This window comes from Nycticebus coucang, chromosome 15 (assembly GCF_027406575.1).
Source record: "Nycticebus coucang isolate mNycCou1 chromosome 15, mNycCou1.pri, whole genome shotgun sequence".
In the NCBI taxonomy this organism is placed as follows: Eukaryota; Metazoa; Chordata; class Mammalia; order Primates; family Lorisidae; genus Nycticebus; species Nycticebus coucang.
The window spans coordinates 40,649,849-40,667,369 of record NC_069794.1 but is presented as its reverse complement, the minus strand read 5'-3'; positions in this window follow the sequence as shown (position 1 = coordinate 40,667,369).

Genomic DNA, 17,521 nt, shown 5'->3' with positions numbered 1-17,521 from the left:
CTGAAAAAGCTTTTCTTTTAGCTGAATTCACAACCTCATGACACTGTCTGTGGGAGATGGTCCAAAGTGACTCTCAGAGGCTCTGTCACTATGCTCTAACTGTTAGCTTAAAGCTAGCAGTGTACTAAAACTATTTCAACATTTCCAGTAATTTCTGTAAAAATATCAGCTAGATTGCTAGCTCCCATCTCAAGTGACCTAGAGAAATACATCATTCTTGATTGGCTGAAAATGATTTTGTAGCAAGTTGTAACTTCAACAAAACTGATTACCATATTCCAGGGTACTATTTTGCATGAGGATATCATTATTGCTTTCTAGAGTTATGCTTTTCACACTTAAGCATAAATAAAAGAAATGAAAACATTTATATAGATACAGAATTTATTTCTACCCATGTAAAATGTATATGCTTATTCATCCCTCAAAAACTTTGACAAAAACTGTGCATTATACATGACAAAAACCAGTACCCCTCTCAATCTAATCTCAACTTAAAGGCATACTACACTGGCCTGGCAAAGACCACTGGTTTAATAGTGTCCTTCACTCTTTCTAAACTCACTTTTATTAGGTATAGAATTTGTGTTCTTTGAGGAGTCTCCATACTTCTTTCCGAAGAGGCTGTATTAGTTTTCAATCCCACCAACAGAGTAAAAGATTCCTTTCTCTTATAATACCATTCTTTAAGCACCTTTCTATAATTTTAAATGACAAACAACTTCCCTCAAATTCCTTCAAGACAGAAACCATCAGCTAACACTTTCTGTATAATACCTATTGCTTTCAATATTCTGTGAAGTTTTTAGCTGTCAAACTGTATTATATATAATATTTGTAAACTTAATGACTAAGTAAGTTAAAATATTAAGTAATATGTGAGGTATAGTTTGCAAAAATTTTATCATTATTATTCATTGTTCAAAATAAATTGAGTCAATATTGGGGTAAAAAATAAGGATGACTTTTTATGTCAGAAAAAAAAATTAACAGAGGACTAGGACAATGGAAAAATACAATCATCAACTGTTTATCTAAACGTCCTTCCAAAAAAATCACCTAGATGAAAATCTTCTGATAAAGATCCACAAACCATGAGACCATAAGTCCAAATTGTTTCAAATCCTAGACAATATTTGCTGAAAACAGGAGGCAATACAGTTTTACACCTCAAAAATAAAGTGTATGGAACCTAAAACATCTTTGTATGTATTGTAGAGCTGACATACATTAATTAGCCCTTGACATAAAATATAAATTTGGGAAATTTTCATTAAAGAATACATATTTATGGGGGAGAGAGCAAGATGGCAGCCGAGTAACAGCTTCCTTGCATCTGGGCACTGTGAGTCCGGGGAGATAGGACTCCAGGCATCTCTGGCTGGTGGGAGCTGCCTGTAATCATCCCAGTGAGGATACAGGGAGTCAGCAAGAGACTTCTGGACCCCAAGAGGAGGACTAAAACAGTGGAAAACTGGCAAGTGGTCGCGCATGTTCAATCTGTCTAAACCTGCCCGCAACTGTAAGTTCAGGAGCAGCGAGACTGCAAACCGGAAAGGCCTTACCTGTGAACTGTTTTGGTGTCTTTGGACTTGGCACTCAGTTAAACTGCCTTGGGGAGAGCCTGAGCAGGAGTGTGGAGAACTTTGGCCATTGTCTAGGGCCCCAGTCTGAGATGCTGAGCCAGACAGAGCTAATAGTGTTTGGCTGTGGGCCACAGGGAGCCATTGTGAGTGATCTGCCCTGGCAAGCTCCACCCTCAGGGTCACAGAGCAAGAATTGGGCTGGAGCTGGTAACCTAGTGACTGAGTAGCCTAAGGGAGGAGTCTAAGCCACCTTACAGCCCTAACCCTCAGGGGCAGAGTGAGACCGGTTTTGGCACACTGGGTAAGTGGATAGCCACTTCAGCAGTGATTCCAGTGATAAGCACTTTCCTGGGAAAGCTTCTGCTCAACAAGTCTACAAGTTCAAACTGCCTTTTAAGAGGGCTGAAGAGAGAGATTTACAGTGTCTACGAGCTGGGGTTTGAGAAATCAGCAGCCTCCAGTCGTATCAGCACTGTGATTAACATCTCATATCCCAGAAGACCACGTATTGCCCAGACAATATTCAACAACATATGCATACTGCTTTCTTTTTGGTTGTGTTTTTTTTTCGTTGTTGTTGTTTGTCTATTTTGATGTTGTTGATGTTGTTGTTTTTTCTTTTTTAATTTCAACCTTTTCCATACAGTTTTTTTCTTTCTCAATTTTTTCTAGTTTAATTATAATTTCCCATTGCTGCCTTTTTCAATAACTAGAACTTCATTTTTGCTAGTGTTTCTACTGCTATTATTTGGTTTTTCACCTAATTTTATCCCAAAAAGTTTTCTGTTTGCTTGTTTTGGTTTGATTCATAGCATTTTTGTCTTTCCTCTCTACTTGGTGGAGGTGGGGTACTGTGTCTGATCAGGTTAGCAAAGAGCTGCTGACCTCAAGGGAACCACCCAACTGGGCACCCCAAGAAGGTGGGGTTTTTTAAAGATTATGTCAAAGTAACCTACTGTATACTTATATTGCTCTGTCTCCCTCCTTCTTACACTCTATTCATTTTGTCAATATTCCATTTACCCACCCCTCCCCTTTATCTATTTTTTTTCTTTTCTCTCGGTCCTCCTTTCTTTCATCCCTTTCTTCTCTTCAACCTACTCATCCCTCTGGTCCTGTACCAAAAGGACTCATCTAACCCTTAGTCCACAGGCACAAGAACTTAAAGAGCAAGAGGAAGTGAAAGGAAAATTAGGGCAAGGAAACAGATAAAAGAAATCACTCATGAGGAAGAATCAGCAGAAAACTCCAGGCACCATGAAGAACCAGTCCAGAACAACCCCACCAAGGGACCCTGAGGTAGCTACTGCAGAGGATTCCACCTATAAAGAAATGACATAAAGGGAATTTAGAATACACACGATGGAAACAATGAAGGAAACTGCTAATAAAGTGGAAAATAACCAAAAGGAAATCCAAAAGCACAATCAAATAAGAGATGAATGATATGAAGAATATAAAAAGGATATAGGAGAGCTGAAGGACCTGAAACAGTCAATTAGGGAACTTAAAGATGCAATGGAAAGTATCAGCAACAGGTTAGACCATGCAGAAGAAAGAACTACAAAGGCAGAAGACAAAGTTCTTGAGATAACTCAGATAGTAAAAGAGGCAGAAAAGAAGAGAGAGAAAGCAGAACGTTCACTGTCAGAATTATGGGACTTTATGAAGCGTTCCAACATACGAGTTATAGGAATCCCAGAAGGAGAAGAAGAATGCCCCAGAGGAATGGAAGCCATACTAGAGAACATTATAAAAGAAAATTTCCCAAATATCACCAAAGATTCTGACACACTTCTTTCAGAGGGATATCAGACCCCAGGTCACCTCAACTCTAACCGAGCTTCTCCAAGATACATTGTGATGGACCTGTCCAAAGTCAAAACAAAAGAAAAGATTCTGCAAGATGCCAGGAGTAAGCGCCAGTTGACCTACAGGGGCAAATACAACAGAGTGACCACACACTTCTCTAATGAAACTTTCCAAGCAAGAAGACAATGGTCTTCTACCTTTAATCTACCTAAACAGAACAATTTCCAGCCCAGAATTCTGTACCCTGCCAAGCTAAGCTTTAAAATTGATGGAGAAATCAAATCATTTACGGATATACTAACATTGAGGAAATTCGCCACAACAAGACCAGCTCAACAAGAAATACTTCAACCTGTTCTACACAGTGACCATCACAATGGATCAGCAGCAAAGTGAGAACTAAGAAATTAAAGGAAAGAACTAACCTCCACACTGATGCAAAAGGTAAAACTAAGCAATGGACTCCCACAAAATAAGATGAATAGAATACTACCACACTTATCAATTATCTCAATAAATGTTAATGGCTTAAATTCCCCAATGAAGAGACATAGATTGGCTGACTGGATTAAAAAACACAAGCCATCCATTTGCTGTTTGCAAGAAACACACCTGGCTTCAAAAGACAAATTAAAGCTCCGAGTCAAGGGTTGGAAGACAATTTTTCAGGCAAATGGAATTCAGAAGAAAAGAGGAGTTGCAATCTTATTTTCAGGTATGTGGATTTAAAGCAACTAACGTCAAAAAAGACAAAGATGGTCACTTTATATTGGGCAAGGGAAAAATACAACAAGAAGACGTTTCAATTCTAAATATTTATGCACCCAACTTAAATCTCCCAGATTCTTGACAGACCTTACTCAGTCTGAGCAATATGATATCTGATAATACCATAAAAACAGGGGACTTTAACACTCGTCTTACAGAGCTGGACAGATCCTCTAAACAGAAATTAAACAAAGATATAAGAGATTTAAATGAGACCCTAGAACAACTGTGCTTGATAGACGCATATAGAACACTCCACCCCAAAGATAAACAATATACATTCTTCTCATCACCCCATGGAACATTCTCCAAAATTGATCATATCCTGGGACACAAAATAAATATCAACAGAATCAAAAGAATTGAAATTTTACCTTGTATCTTCTCAAACCATAAGGCACTAAAGGTGGAACTCAACTCTGACAAAAACGCTCGACCCCACACAAAAGCATGGAAATTAAACAATCTTCTGTTGAATAACAGATGGGTGCAGGAAGAAATAAAACAGGAAATCATTAACTTCCTTGAGCATAACAACAATGAAGACACAAGCTACCAAAACCTGTGGGATACTGCAAAAGCAGTTTTGAGAGGAAAATTTATCACTTTAGTTGCCTACATTCGAAAAACACAAAGAGAGCGCATCAACAATCTCACAAGAGATCTTATGGAATTGGAAAAAGAACAATCTAAGCCGAATCTCAGTAGAAGAAAAGAAATATCGAAAATCAAATTAGAGATCAATGAAATTGAAAACAAAAGAATCATTCAGAAAATTAATGAAACAAGGAGTTGGTTTTTGAAAAAAATAAATAAAATAGATAAACCATTGGCCAGACTAATGAGAAACAGAAAAGTAAAATCTCTAGTAACCTCAATCAGAAATGATAAAGGGGAAATAACAACTGATCCCACAGAGATACAAGAGATCATCTCTGAATACTACCAGAAACTCTATGCCCAGAAATTTGACAATGTGAAAGAAATGGATCAATATTTGGAATCACACCCTAGACTTAGCCAGGAAGAAATAGAGCTCCTGAACAGACCAATTTCAAGCACTGAGATTAAAGAAACAATAAAACTTCCAACCAAAAAATGCCCTGGTCCACATGGCTTCACACCAGAATTCTATCAAACCTTCAAGGAAGAGTTTATTCCTGTGCTACAGAAATTTTTCCAAAAAAATTCAGGAAGAAGGAATCTTCCCCAACACATCCTATGAAGCAAACATCACCCTGATATCAAAACCAGGAAAAGACCCAAACAAAAAGGAGAATTTCAGTCCAATCTCACTCATGAATACAGATGCAAAAATTCTCAACAAAACCCTAGCCAATAGATTACAGCTAATCATCAAAAAAGTCATTGATCATGATGAAGTAGGCTTCATCCCAGGGATGCAAGGCTGGTTTAACATTCACAAGTCCATAAACGTTATCCACCATATTAACAGAGGCAAAAATAAAGATCATATGATCCTCTCAATAGATGCAGAGAATGCATTTGATAAAATCCAGCATCATTTTCTAATTAGAACACTGAAGCTATCTATGACAAACCCACAGCTAATATTTTACTGAATGGAGTAAAACTGAAAGCTTTTCCTCTTAGAACTGGAACCAGACAAGGTTGTCCTCTGTCACTTTTACTATTCAACATAGTGCTGGAAGTTCTAGCCAATACAATTAGGCAAGACAAGGAAATAAAGGGAATCCAAATGGGAGCAAAGGGGGTCAAACTCTCCCTCTTTGCTGACGACATGATCTTATACTTACAGAACCCCAAAGACTCAACCACAAGATTCCTAGAAGTCATCAAAAAATACAGTAATGTTTCAGGATATAAAATCAATGTCCACAAATCAGTAGCCTTTGTATACAACAATAACAGTCAAGATGAGAAGCTAATTAAGGACACAACTCCCTTCACCATAGTCTCAAAGAAAATGAAATACCTAGGAATATACCTAACAAAGGAGGTGAAGGACCTCTATAAAGAAAACTATGAAATCCTCAGAAAGGAAATAGCAGAGGATATTAACAAAGGAAGAACATACCATGCTCATGGATGGGAAGAATCAACATTGTTAAAATGTCTATACTTCCCAAAGCAATCTACCTATTCAATGCCATTCCTATCAAAATACCAACATCGTACTTTCAAGATTTGGAAAAAATGATTCTCGTTTTGTATGGAACCAGAAAAATACCCGTATAGCTAAGAAAGTTCTTAGTAATAAAAATAAAGCTGGGGGCATCAGCATACTAGATTTTAGACTGTACTACAAAGCCATAGTGGTCAAGACAGCATGGTACTGGCACAAAAATAGAGACATAGACACTTGGAGTTGAATTGAAAACCAAGAAATGAAACTAACATGTTACAACCACCTAATCTTCCATAAACCAAACAAGAACATACCTTGGGGGAAAGACTCCCTATTCAATAAATGGTGTTGGGAGAACTGGAGGTCTACATGTAAAAGACTGAAGCTGGAGCCACACCTTTCCCCACTCACAAAAATTGATTCAAGATGGATAAAGGACTTAAATTTAAGGCATGAAACAATAAAAATCCTCCAAGAAAGCATAGGAAAAACACTGGAAGATATTGGCCTGGGGAAAGACTTCATGAAGAAGACCGCCATGGCAATTGCAACAACAAAAATAAACAAATGGGACTTCATTAAACTGAAAAGCTTCTGTACAGCTAAGGAGACAACAACCAAAGCAAAGAGACAACCTACACAATGGGAAAGAATATTTGCATATTTTCAATCAGATAAAAGCTTGATAACTAGGATCTATAGAGAACTCAAATTAATCCACATGAAAAAAGCCAACAATCCCCTGTATCAATGGGCAAGAGGCATGAATAGAACCTTCTCTAAAGATGACAGACGAATGGCTAACAAACACATGAAAAAATGTTTATCATCTCTTTATATTAGAGAAATGCAATCAAAACAACCCTGAGATATCATCTAACCCTAGTGAGAATGGCCCACATCACAAAATCTCAAAACTGCAGATGCTGGCATGAACGTGGAGAGAAGGGAACACTTTTACACTGCTGGTGGGACTGCAAGCTAGTACAACCTTCTGGAAGGGACTATGGAGAAACCTCAAAGCACTCAAGCTAGACCTCCCATTTGATCCTGCAATCCCATTACTCGGCATCTACTCAGAAGGAAAGAAATCCTTTTATCATAAGGACACTTGTACTAGACTGTTTATTGCAGCTCAATTTACAATCGCCAAAATGTGGAAACAGCCTAAATGCCCACCAACCCAGGAATGGATTAACAAGCTGTGGTATATGTATACTATGGAATACTATTCAGCCATTAAAAAAAAAATGGAGACTTTACATCCTTCGTATTAACTTGGATGGAAGTGGAAGACATTATTCTTAGTAAAGCATCACAGGAATGGAGAAGCATGAATCCTATGTACTCAATTTTAATATGAGGACAATTAATGACAATTAAGGTTATGGGGGGGGAGGAAAAGCAGAAAGCGGGATGGAGGGAGGAGGGTGGGGCCTTGGTGTGTGTCACATTTTATGGGGGCAAGACATGATTGCAAGAGGGAGTTTGCCTAACAATTGCAATCAGTGTAACCTGGCTTATTGTACCTTCAATGAATCCCCAACAATAAAAAAAAAAGAATATATATTTGTTTTCCTATCAGAGAAAGCATTCTGTTAATATCCCAAAATATATGGTAAATATAATCCAAGCATGGAGAAGACAATGGGTTAAAGATAACTATGTGTTATTTTGTAAACTAACATATTTAATGATTGTACACTATTTTAAAGCTGGTATTTTATATCCCTTTGTGATTACTTTCTACTATCACGCTTTCTTCAGATTTCTTACTTTGAACCTTATATCAAGTGCTGATGGTTACAGCAGCACTGGTCTTACATAACAAACTTATAAGCATATAAAATTAAAAATTGAAATGAATGCTCAATGCATGTTAAAAGATTATTTATTGTCAATTATGCCATAATATAATTAATTCCAAGCATTTAGAGAAGAGGTCACTTAAGGCTTGTGATTTTAGAGCAAAAGGTATAGAGGTGGACCACTCTATAGAGGAAAGGGGATGACAATGATTAATGAATGGGCAGGGTGGCTTGTACAAAGTAACAGTATGTAGGAAATATAATAATACACTTGCTCAAATATAAAACATTATTTATGTGGGGTGATGGTGGAATATTACACTAAAAAAGCTATTCCTTCTGCTTGTTTTCACTGCCAATGAGTGCTATTTCTTTAAAATATACTACATGCTTTAGTGAATATAACTTTCTTTGAAACTTTAAAAACTGTGCAAGAAAAATGTTTAAGAATACTATTTTTAATTAAAGTTACACAGTAGTCAATTTGAATAAAATGGGAAATGGAATATAATTTATAAAAATCTTAGGCAATACTCAACTCTCAAGTCCTCAGTCTCATGATTTCCTTCATCCCAGAAAACTAGGCATGGTTCAGTTAGAAAAAGACTTGAACAGCAAATTTAGATTCTGTGCAAAGTTAGAAACCATCCTTTTATAGCTATCTTACTGTGCATTATGGGGGTAATAGGTCAGAAATTGGGAGTATGAAGATACAATAGTCACTGTATCTGCACTCCCATGTTCATTGTCACATTATCCGCAATGGCCAAGACAGGAAATGACCTAAATTTCTGTCAAGAGATGCATGGATAAAGAAATAGGCTTGGGGACAGTGGCTCACACCTGTAATCTAGCACTCTGGGAGGCCGAGGTGGGTGGATTGCCTGAACTCATGGGTTCAAGACCAGCGTGAGCAAGAGCAAGACCCCTGACTCTAAAAATAGCCAGTCACTATGGCAGGTGCCTGTAGTCCCAGCTACTGCGAAAGCTGAGGCAAGAGAATTGTTTTGAGCCTAGGAGTTCAAGGTTGCTGTGAGCTGTGACATCACAGCACTTTACCTACGGCAACAAAGTAAGACTCCATCTAAAAAAAAAAAAAGAAGAAAAAGAAAATCGGGTATTTAAAATTATTAAGTGGGTACAAATGTTTTTGGTTACATGGACTGCTTTTGCAAAGCTTAAGGGAAAAGGCCCACGACAATAAGTGTGCCCATTAACCAAATGATGTTCTTTGTACTTATCTGTTAAGTTCATTTTCCTCCCTCCCCTTCTCCTCCATCACCCCCTGATTGATTTCTACTGAGATTTACTTCCCTTTCCTTCTATACACGTGTGCTCACTGGTTAGATGCAGTGTGTTAATAGTGGTGTTTATTTTTCCATTCTTGGGTATACTTCATTTAGGATAATGGGCTCTTCTTGGAAATAAGATATTTAAAAATAGGGTAAATTCATTCAATAGACTCTTCTTCAGCCTTAAAAGAGGAAAACCTTCCATTTACAACAGCATGAATTAAACTTGAGGACATTGTACTAAGTGAAATCAGATACAAAAAGGCAAATATTATATTATTTCAGTTATATGGAGGCAAATTCATAGAAGCAGAGAGTAGGATATGGTTGCCAGGGACAAGGAGAAAGAGAAATGGGAAATATTGGTCAAAGGGTAGAAAGTTTTAGTTTTGCATAAGTTCTGGAAATCTAATGTACAGTATTTTGACTGTGATTAACACCACTCTGGTGGATATTTGAAATTTCCTAAGAGGGTAGATCTTATGCGTTATTACCATGAAAAGAAAAAAAAAAGAAGAAAGAAAATAGTATCTCTGTAATTTGATAAATCGTATAATTAATTAGTTTGATTGTGGTAATCATCTCATAATGTGTATATATACTATTATATCTCAAAACATATATACAATTAAATTTAACCTTAAATATATATAATTTTGCATTATACTTTACTAAAGCTAAGCAGAAGGGAAGTTCTAGATAGTGGTAGTTTGGAGGAAATAAAAATGAATCAGAATATTGGTCATAATTATTGGGAAGTAATTTTTAATGGAAAGAGGATCAAAGGTGAAACAAAGCTTGGATGACATAGAGGATTGGGACATTACCAGAAAGGGGAGGACTTGCCACTATCAGCTGCATTTCTGGGAGTTTGCCTGAGAGCTGCAGACGCTTCCAGGTAGGCACAATTATTTACGGCACAGTAGCACACTCTGGGCATGAATGCAGACATGGAAGGTAACATTTAAAGAGATCTTTTTAGACCATTATGGTCTTAATTATAGGAAGTTAAAATAATATCCTTGACAAAGTAGCTATTTGATGAGCTAAGGTGAAAAAATGAGAGCAGATAAATAGACAAGAGCTCATTAAGCAAAATTCACACCAAAGCAAAATGTCAAAAAACAGGAAACTTCATTGTGGACACAGAACACTTGGTCTTAAGACATGGACCACATGCTGTGCGACAAAGGACATGTCATTACTTACACTTTTTCACTTTCTTTTAAATGTAATTTCAGCTATCTCTGTGGTATTGTTTTCAAATAATAAGTTTGAACTTTCAGGCAATCAAATACCTGTACAGTTTCTGTAAGTGTTTCTGTCTTTTAGATTCTTATGATTAGCCATTGCTTATTGGTCCTGAGTACTGCAAAATGGGTATACATACGGGTAGATTTTTCAAATATTAAAAATTATCTGAAAATATTTTTCTAAAAACTTTTTTAAAATATCAAACTTATTTAAAGATGTAATTATTTCTATAACAAAAATTATATTCTTATGCTTTCTTGGGCAAGAAATAGTGAACATATATGAAATTTTTATTAATAACTCAATGTTATCAGCATATTATTGTCCTGATAAATATACTAAGCTATAACTCCTGTCTCCTTTATAACTGTCACTCTGTCAATGATAAACTTCCCCTTTCTCTGCTACCAGTGGCCTGGCTCTATACTCCCTACCATATTCGAATATATTATTCTTTTTCTCCAAAAGAAACTAGGAATACAATAGTGTTAAAAATTATGCATTTAATCATTAATATTTGTCAGAATAAAGGTATTAGAAGTAAGTTACAATAGCTTATTCTAGTATACAATTAGTTTTCATGTTCACAAAACTAGACATGTTTTATGCAATGAAAAATTTTCTGTTAACAAGAGCGATTCAGTTTTCAATGGAAATATTTTCAACATTGTCACAATAAAAAGATTAGATTAAGCAGCATTAAAGATTAAAAATAAAGTGAGTAAATCTATGCTGTATGTTTTTACGTATTGAATCATGTTTCTCATACTCATTATATGTATTTAAATATAAAGGTAGATATAAAAGGAAGATTTTACATTAAATTCCACTTTAGCTTTGAGAATGAATCTGTAATGCACATTTTAAATGTTTTAAAAGAGTTGAAAAGAGTTGCATTTGTTGTAGAAAACTGTTAATCGGGTCAGAAGACATGTTAATCTTTCCTTTAATTAGCTAAATTATAACAATTTGAACTATTTTTCACAAAAGTTGTAGCACCACTATTCATCTTTGGCTGTTAAGGTTACAGGCACTAAAGACATCATTAAATAGCCTTTAGAGTTGTGACATTGCAAACCCACATCTACTAATAGATAACTCAATAACTGCAACCACAATAACAGAAGATATAATTACTATTAATGAATATGAATTTATCTTGGAACATGGTGAATAGGCATTGAGATTCAATTATATGTAATAAACAATGCACCCAGTATTTGAAAAATTATTATTTGTATAGTATTATGTACCAAATATGAATTAAACATAGCTCTTCATACAAAACAGGAGAGATGATTGGAAGCACAACTTACTAAAATGTGTCATAAAGATGATATATACCAAACAGAAGTACTGTACATATAAAGTGCATAAGAGTAGACAGAGTAAGAAATTTAGCATTATACTAGGACAATGATGATTCAACCAGGGGTAATTATCCATACAAATGCTGCCATCACCACCACCCTTACCACACAATGAACATTTGGTAATGTCTGGAGACATTTTAGGTTTTAACAACTAGAGATAATATGGCAAATGCTGGGTAGAATCTAGGGATGCTGCAATGCACGAAACAGGCATTACAATAAAGAATCATTTGTCTCAAAATTGAAAGAGTTCTGTACTTGAGAATCCCTGCTATATGAATTATGAAAAGCTTCTGTAAAAGGGTCCTATTTGAGTTTACTATTGAGAAATCTAACAGTGTCTCCCTTATCTGAGGCTGTACCTCTCAGTTTCAGTCACTGGTAGTCAGCTATGTGTATCATCTAAAAATATTAAAAAAGAATTACAGATATAAATAACTCACAGGTTTTAAATTGCACGCCATTCTAAGTAGTGATGAAATCTTGAACCATCCAACCTTCTCCCACCCAGAATATAAATCAACTCTTTGTCCAGTTACTGGTCAATGATTGTATTGCAGCGCTGTGTTCAAGGAAACTTTACTTAATTGTTGTATTTTTATTATGAGTTAATTCTGTTGATCTCTTACTATGCCTAATTTATAAATTAAACTTTATCATAGTTGTGTATATATAAAAGTATAGTGTAAATAGAGTTTAGTACTATTTGTGGTTTCAGGCATCTACTAAGAGTTTTACAATGTGTCCCAGTGGGTAAAGGGACTACTGTACTTACTATTTAAAAAGCAAACTAGAGGTGGAATTATACTGAAACCAAGTGATAAGTCCCCACAAAAATGGCAAAATCTATTCTTTGTATAGTAACCATCATATCTATGAAATAAATGATGAGTATGTAGTTATTCCTTGGGCTATACAGAAGTATATACAAGACATATAGGTACAAAAGAGAGAAGGTTGAAAATTTATGATAAAGAATAGTGGATGGCTTACTAAGACTTTGTAGACATATATTTATCTATAGCAAACGTTATGCTTCATTTTATAGCAAATTTGGATATTCTACAATTTTCATTTGCATTGAGTTGAGTTGTTTTACTTTGCTGGGATGTACATGTTAATTTAGTAGTTTTTCTTCTAATGATTAAACTGCATTCCAGTTTATTTATAGATGCACCAAAACATACACAACCACTCTACCGCCATTGGCAGTTAGACCGTTTCATCATATTTTTACTAAAAAAATTAATGTATGTACGTATTTGCTGATATTTCTCAAGGATGTTTTCTCCAAAATGCTTGAGTAACAAGGAAGGATTTTTATGTAAAATCCTTCAGACACAGATGTCTTTTTGCAAAAAGTGAAACGGATATTGGAACTGTAATCTGGAAATAGGAAGTGGGATACGAATAAGTACATCTATTCATGAATTATTTAGTGGTGAATTTGGTACATTTTGATGTTAGACAAAGTGTGTGAAATTTAAAATCTAGAGTTAGCACCTGATGGTAAATGTTTACTAGTAGCAGGAAGGTTAATTTTATGCATCAACTTGACTGAGCTAGGAAGTCCCAGACATTTAGTCATATATTATTCTGTGTGTATCTATGAGGGTCTTTATGGATGAAATTAAGATTTGAATCAGTAGACTAAGGAAAGTGAATTGACCTCCCTAATGTGGGTGGGCCCCATGTAATCAGTTAAAGGTGTGAATAGAATGGAAATAATGACCTTCCTACAAATAAAACAGAATTCCTTATGCTTGACTGCCTTTGAGCCAGGACATCAATTTTTTTTTTCCTGCCCTCAGACTTGAAGTGAACTAATAACCCTCTCTGGGTCTCAAGCCTACCTGTCATCTGACTGGAGATACACCATTAGCCACTTTGGGTCTCTAGTTCGCCAACTGCAGATCTTAGAACTGTCCATCTCCATAATCATGAGAGCCAGTTACTTATAACATAAATGAATAATTAGTTAATTAACCTATTGGCTATGTTTGTCTAAAGAACTCTGACAAGTAGTAATTACGATAATTTCCTTGTAATATATTTCTTTGGCCTAGCTTTGTTTTATGTTGCTTGCTTTAAAAGTGAGTTTGAGTTTCAATGTAAGCAAAATGCTTAGAAATTAGCTCATCTTTCACCATTGCCTAGCAAATATAGGTCACAATTGATATATTCATGGTTTTTAATGACTCTCATGAGTAGTAGTAGTTTTCATTCTTTTTCTAGTCATGGAACTTTCTTGGCAATTACTAAGTTCCTATTTTCTGACGAATTCTCAACTGTTGGTGCTGTCTCTATTCTTTCTGTGAAATTTCCTGAAGTTGCAAAGTCACCAGTGCTGCGGGTGTTATCATGTTACATCTGCCAGTGTTCCCTGTTAATAATAATATTTTCCCTTGAATCATGTTATTGAAACCATGCAGACCCTGAATTCTCTTATTCAGCATTAGTAAACATTTTTTACTTAAACTGAAAATTATTTTAGTGATTCTCAAGAGGAAAAATCAATATTCTCACAGTCAATTCTATCACAGGATAGAGCTATATTTATTGAAGAGACAAATGTCAATGAGAACATTATCACTTAGTTTAGACTATTGTATTAATATTATTGAATTTCTGAAAAAGGTAGTACACAGACGTCTAACTTTATCTCTTCCAATCATAATGATGCTGGGAAATTTTATTATGTATTTATTGGCCTTGCTTGTAGATCTAAGATCAAGGTTCTGAAACTCAAAATAAGAGATTGCTATAAGGATCTGGGTTTCTTAGCATGGTGAGTAACAACTGACTCTCCTCAGAACACTGGTCATGATCAGTAGGAGTTTTAATCACTTGCAACAGGTAAGGAGGGCCCAGGGAATACTCTCCAAAGCAGTGTCTCATGAAGGGAAAATGGCATGAGGTTTTTGTGAAGTCAGAGTGAAAGAAAAAAGATGTGTCATTCCATGCAGGAAGTAGTTTCTCTCAAATGCACATGCAGTTAGTTCACCACAAGTCACATGTCAGAGCAATGAAGATGGAGCTCCCCTGAGGTGGAGACTTTCAGATAGTAATGAAGGAAGTTTGTCTGAGTTTATCTGTAGGCTGCCAGGGTCTGTCAGGATCTAAGTTAGCAAGTTGAGTAGCCACAGATCTCTGTGACATAAATAAAGGCTGCAGAACAGGTTGACTGCTCAGTTGGTTGAATGTCTGTAGTCTCTAGAGACCCTTCCTTCCTATTTACAGAATATTTTGAGCAAAGGTGAACATTACTGTTGAATGTAGACATTATGACTGCATGCTCAGTGTTCCAGTCACTGTGGATACAATCATACTTGACAAGAGCTTTTCTCAGCTTTTCTCAGGTCAGATCCCAAAATCAAACAGAGAACCTCCACCTAGTCAGGATAAGATGGGCTGGTGCCCACCTCTTCACATGATCCACCTCCACCCCTACACCCCCTACAGTCAAAGAGGATTTCTGATATCAGAAATATCTAGATCTAAACTGCATACACAATTTTCTATCACTTCATAAAATTCAGTTTCTCCTACTGTGAAATGCAATTAATAATAAGATTTTGGTAAAAATTTCAAGAGACAATTTAAGTAAAGCACTCGGAAAACACTAAATATTAGCTATAATTATAATCAGTAAGGCCTAACAAATGCGTACCCTTAAATTATACAAATGCTTGAAACTCTCTTTGTGGGCAAACTGGAATCTAGTCTTGATTACTTTTTTAGTAGTAAACTGTATTTCATTCTGATCAATTATCATAGAAATATATGTGTTATAACTTTTTCATACATCAGGAATCTCAGTTTTGTAGATCTTCCATGGGAGGTATTTTCTTTATTTTACAAGTAATTAACAACAGTGCTGATTTTACTCTGAAACAAGGAATTTATTCTGAAGTATGCATGCTATGTTGTTATTTCCTCTCTGTGATAAAAGGAATATAAGTTTTAAGTTAATGGCCAGCATTACAATATATTCTAAGACTATGAAAGAGAATAGAATGTCTACCTCTCTACCATGGGAAATAAACTTACAGCAAAAACATTGCATTATTGTCTTACCTTCAAAGCCCAGAAAATTAGCCACATGAAAATTTAAGCATTAAATATATAAAATGAATTAGAATGGTAACTACTATGTAATAAAAAAATCAAATCCTACTAGTAGTGTTTACAACTGTCTATACCAATTTTTTTAAAAAAGGTACTTATTTTATTCAATAGATAACAAATTCATATATTTCTTAGGCAGTGTATTGCCATTTATTACCTTTAAAATAATTAGGATGTGAAGAAAATGATTGTAGTCACTAGGAGGTTGATATAAAAGTAATATTTAAGACATAAATACAAATAATAATCAATATACATGGTTCATTTTGGTACATTAATCCCTACAAATATAACCTAAGTCATAAAACAAATTAAACCATTATTCTTACCGAAAAAGAGGGTACTTGGATTTATAAACTACAAATTTACTAATCTTATCACTAAAAAGTGAATATATATATATACACATTTATACACATTTCTAATTAGAGTGTAATATAAATTTAGGGGCAGTAGAAAATGAGAAGGTATCTTTCAACTAGCTCACACAATTTTAACACAGCCTCATCTGTAACAATTGGTGTGTGAGGCTTGCTTATTTTCCCCTCTATCTCTCTGTACTCACTCTCTCATTGACTCATTGACTTGGGTAAAAAGTCAAAAAAAACTGAACAAAAAACTGAACTGTTCAACAGTTACTTTTTTAAAAATAATTTCTTGGTTTTCTCCATCAAGGAAAAAAAGATGAATCTGTCGGGTGCCTTCGTGAAGTCCTCTATGGTTTTTTATCACATCAATTCCCCCTTTTCTCCCAGAGTCTCCTGGATGCATTAACGATTGATGTAGCAGATACATGTGTGCTCTTTATACCACTTCAGCTCCTGGAGCTCTTTCATTGTTAGTCTTAGTAACAATTTCTGATAGTGAATTTTTCCTAATCTATTTAACCAAATAATTCTTAAAATAATGAAATGTTTATTTGCTATGGGTGAGTTTGCCTCTTGTCTCATCCTCATCCCTAATCCTATTTACATATGCCACAAAATTCCTAAGAAATTCTCTGTATGCCATACCATGCCATACCATGTTCCTCTTTTTGACAAAGAGAAGTCACTGCCTTTGTTGCATTTGGCATTAACACAGTATAACACATAGTCAAATATAGAGCTCTGTTTTCCCCATCTTCAAAGGTACTTAACATGTCATAATTCAAAATCGTAAAAAAATACTTAGTGAATAAGTATTTTTATTCTTTTTGTATGCAGCCATGTACACTTAAAATGTCCCTTTGTTATCATTCTTGTAAACTCATGCTTCTTCATCCTCAACCAAGGGGGTTTAAATGGTTAAAAGAAATTCTAAAAATAGTTATTACATTAATAACTATTCATGATATCTCTCCGAAAGCGTACAGTATATTTATATTGCAGTATTTTAGTATACTTCTCAA